Source organism: Dendroctonus ponderosae, unplaced genomic scaffold (assembly GCF_020466585.1).
Source record: "Dendroctonus ponderosae isolate FM_Combo_2020 unplaced genomic scaffold, Dpon_F_20191213v2 Dpon_F_20191213_3, whole genome shotgun sequence".
In the NCBI taxonomy this organism is placed as follows: domain Eukaryota; kingdom Metazoa; phylum Arthropoda; class Insecta; order Coleoptera; family Curculionidae; genus Dendroctonus; species Dendroctonus ponderosae.
In genome coordinates, this window is record NW_026018508.1 from 972,070 (window position 1) to 976,245 (window position 4,176).

The 4,176-nt window shown below is 39.0% G+C and overlaps 1 long non-coding RNA gene across 1 annotated transcript; it reads left to right on the forward strand.

Annotated features, from left to right (window-relative positions):
* The first annotated feature begins 2,069 nt into the window (after positions 1-2,069).
* Positions 2,070-3,914, forward strand: LOC125503832. Its single transcript, XR_007281092.1, has 2 exons — positions 2,070-2,192; positions 2,254-3,914. It is a non-coding gene; the product is annotated as an uncharacterized LOC125503832 (long non-coding RNA).
* The last annotated feature ends 262 nt before the right edge of the window (positions 3,915-4,176 follow it).

A 4,176-nucleotide genomic window follows, 5' to 3' on the forward strand; every position in this document is an offset into this window, starting at 1 on the left:
TACACCTTTAGCCTGAATTAACCTGCAAGAGATCTTGCTTGTTTAGCTGATTATACTGATCGAAATTAGAAAGGGAGATGACACTCTGATTCGATTGGCCACTAACCTAAACAACATAATTTAAATGTTCATTTTTAAGGGTAAATCTTATTAAAAATTAAAATTAAAAAAAAAGTGTCATGGTTGACTGCGATTTTTTTGACATTTTTTTCTTTTGGATAAAATGGTCTTCCTGTATATTAAATGTAGCACTGATACCATCAAGTAGGCACCATTTAATCACTACAAACGCTCTAATGTGAATTAAATTTGGCAGAAAAACGCCTTTCTATGCTCAACACAATGTCACACAATTAAACACACATTGAATAAAGATAGGCCATGGCAATTTACCTGTGAAAAAGAGAAAAGGGAGGCCCATCAGGGGATTTATGATGAAGTGTTACTTTTGGCACTGGTTGTCAATGTGACAAGTGACGGTAATAAATGTGGATTGAACTAATAGTAATTCGCCAGTTCAACTACCGATGGGGGCGCTGCGAAACGTCAAATTACTCGTTGCCGAGTGACAGTTGAGACTTGTCAGATTTGTTTATTTATTGGAGTTGATGACATTTATAACATAAAACAATACTTACACACATTTCGATTTGTTTCTATTTCTTTAAAAGCTTGCAGAAGTTGATTAGAACAAAACAAATCACAATCAGATGTAAACACCAATGTCAACAAAACAAGTGTCAAAGTACTACTTAACGTGTAGTTATAATTTTAGCCACGAGGGGGCGTCTGGACTATTGAACTCGCGAATAGTACCAGAGATTAGTAGACTACTAATCTTTGATAGTACCTCGCTGTCTAAATGGGCCCAAAAATTTCAGATTTTTTTGGACAATGGCTGTAAATATTGTATTCGTTGCTTTTGAGCTGTCACGAACTATAATCCACGATATTTTTCTTATTATAGACCAGAACACTATAAAGGCATATTGAGAAGTTTCTTGCATCAAAAGCAATCAACTGAGCGCAAATATCTCACATGTAAAATTTTGATAGAAAATTCCTTAACCATGGCGGTCGATTTTTTGAAAAATATATCGATTCTCTCAAAATGCCTTGAATTCCTCTTCATTTTCATCTTAAAGAAGAATGATGCAAGAAATGCCATGAATTCATTGAAAAATACACTAAGTTTCAGACTATTAAACGACATTTTGACCTTTTTTGAACTGTTTTTGACTGTTCGCAAACTTTAACCGACGATATTTTCCTGATTATAGACTAAACCACTGTCTATATGCATATTGGGGCATTTCTTACGTCGAAAGCAGTCAATTGAGCGCAAAAAACACGTATGTAAAAATTTGATTTTGACCAAAAGTTCTTAAGGGTGGTGTCCATGTCAATTTTTTGATAAAATATCAATTCTCCAGAAATGCCTCAAATTCTGTCATTTTTGTCAGAAGGAAACGAAGAATGCAACGAACTGTCGAGTTTTGCAACGCAGAATGTAATCTCCAAACTGTTATTTATCGTTAATGATTGGAACATTTTTTCGGAAACGGTTGAAAATATCAAACTAATCAATCGACCCGTTTTGTAGGGTGCTTCGAAATCAACATTGTTTCCTCAGGCGTCACGCGAATATCTTAACCTCGCAAATGATAGAGCTATTTTTTTTGAACTATTGACCAGTCAATTATATCGCGGAAGCAGAGAAAACTATCGGAATAATAATTAAAAACTTTTCGATAGAGCATCTCAAATTCAACATTCTACCATCATTGGGAGCTTGCTTTACATTGTTTCAACTCAGTCCAAAGGGAAATTCGAACACGGTTATTGCTACGTGTAAAATGTATCTTTTTCTGATGTAATAGCGGCGCTAGTTGCTAATTTAACGATTTCTCACAAATGCTCCCATTGTTGCTCTGATTAATGAGGATTTAAGGAAAAAATACCATTCTATAGTCCTTTGTCGAGCGAAAAAAAAAAGCGAGTCATTGAAAGTAAATAAATTTAGTGTTGCTCATCACTAATCATGCAACGCTGATCTCAGAGTCGTTGTCTCATATCAACAACAACCATATTCGGTCAAAGTCGCCCGTTGGTCTCGATGCGCTAATTAGAATTCAAGCCACAAGTCTGGACACGTTAAACCGTCCCCTGTGATAAACCGCCTAACGATTCAGGTAAAAAGTGAGCTGATTGGAGGGTTCGACTCTCTCGACTCTCTGCCACCTTTATTTTCAGATTTCCGGTCGCAACATCCGCCTTACGACGACTCAAATCCAGTAAAATAGTCTCACCCGGCCGGATACGACAACCGTAACAGCTATTTTCAGCGCCGATTTCGATGTCTTCCATTTTTTCAAGTGCCGATACGAACGCCACTGATGAGGGAAAGTCAATTGGCTCTGCCCGCCTAACTAGGCACTGGCGTGCGTGCAACAAAAAAAAATCGAGTTAATATTAACCGAGAGTCATTGGCGGGCACGAGACCGCCAAGTTTAAAGACCTCTCGATTCATCAACGATTTTTTGGCACACGCCCCAAAGGTGCTTGTTTCAATCCGGCTTTTTTTGGAAACAGTAATGTTTTGGAACATCATGATTTTCACACGACCCGCTATTAATCATGGATAGTGATTCACTCGATGTACTGGTGTCGTTTATTGAAGCACTAAGGGTCGAATCGAGACTTTTGACTGGCCAAGACAATCATCGATGTTGCTGTGTTAGTGTTGGGGCGTCTAAACAGTTTACTTTGGCCTCCCAGTCCACCAGATTTAAGTTCCTTTGATACGAATGTGCAACATCTAAGTGAGAACAATTTCCGCCAGTGGCGGCAAGAAGAAAGCCACTAATTTTTCTGTGCATCATAAACTCTCTCATTGTTGAGCGCACGTCAGTACCGTTTGGTTCCGAAAAAAATGACCCGGATTTGGAAAAAAATACCGATAAATTTTCCAACGAACGCGATGACATCAGTGGCAGGCAGCGTTAATTCCCAGAAAGTGGCGTTGTTTCAGTATTTTGACCCGAGATGCGCAAAATCGCTTTAAATCAAACTTTAGACTTCGTGCGGTGCGAGCTCCGGCCATGAAAGGTCGTAGTGCGGTGCTACTGGATGCGCCTGCGCCCCACTCGCGGTTCCTGCAGTCTACAGTGTCAGTGTAAATATTTGCCATAGTACTACTACGACGACCTTCGGCCGGCTTTAAACCGCTTGGGATAATAAAGCGACGATACGAATCGGAATAAGACAGCCGAACATATTATCTGTTCACTTTGTTCGGCTGCTCATGCTGCGTTGCCACAATTAAAGCCGATAATCTGGTACTGCGATGAGTGTTTCAACCAGTGGCGTGTCAACAGCCAAGGACTTAAAGCGAACGGACGTTCTAGTTAACCATTGGTGCATTTACGCCAATAACTCAACTAGCAAGTCTATCCCAGATGGATTTTCCTTATACTGAACCGTTACGTCTTTGTTCAGCAAATAGTTTTCCTGGTTATGCGGGATTTTAGCACAGTCTGGCAACGCTCGAAAACGGATGCAAGTAAATTGCGCCCCTTAACCATTTCATCGATATTAAATTAAAATTTAAGAGCATTTTTTTAACAATTGTGCTCTACTAAAAGAAGGTTCAATTTTCAATGTGGTTTTCGTGGTGGTTTTTGCTGGCAGCAGTTTCGCATTTATTTCCTTTGTAACTTGCAGTGTCAAAAAGTCACTGTTGGATGCATATTGTAGAGCAAAGTCTCTCATATTAGTGGAAAGTTTCGATTTTTAATCATCATGGAATTTTTGAAAATCTTTTAAAATTGCGTTTGGTTGACGAGGTTGTTTTTGCAAGCCGGAGTTTGGCATGCACGTATTCAGAATCTAATAAAGTGAGAAAGTCAATCTTAGGCGCGTTTTGTAGGGCAAACATTTTCTGAATTTTGCACAATTCCGTCTGGGTTGCCGGGTGGTTTTTGCAGGCCGGAATTTCTCATCTATTTTCTCTGTAACTTGCAAAGTTCAACGATTCAGTCATAACAACGTGTGTGAGGAAATTCGAGCAGTTTTGACCCAGAAAGCGAAATTTCAATATCAGACACTTATACAAGATACAAGGTACAAGATTATTCCAAAATTTTATGTTTTCCGTCCCGTTTTTGCTCATTCTTC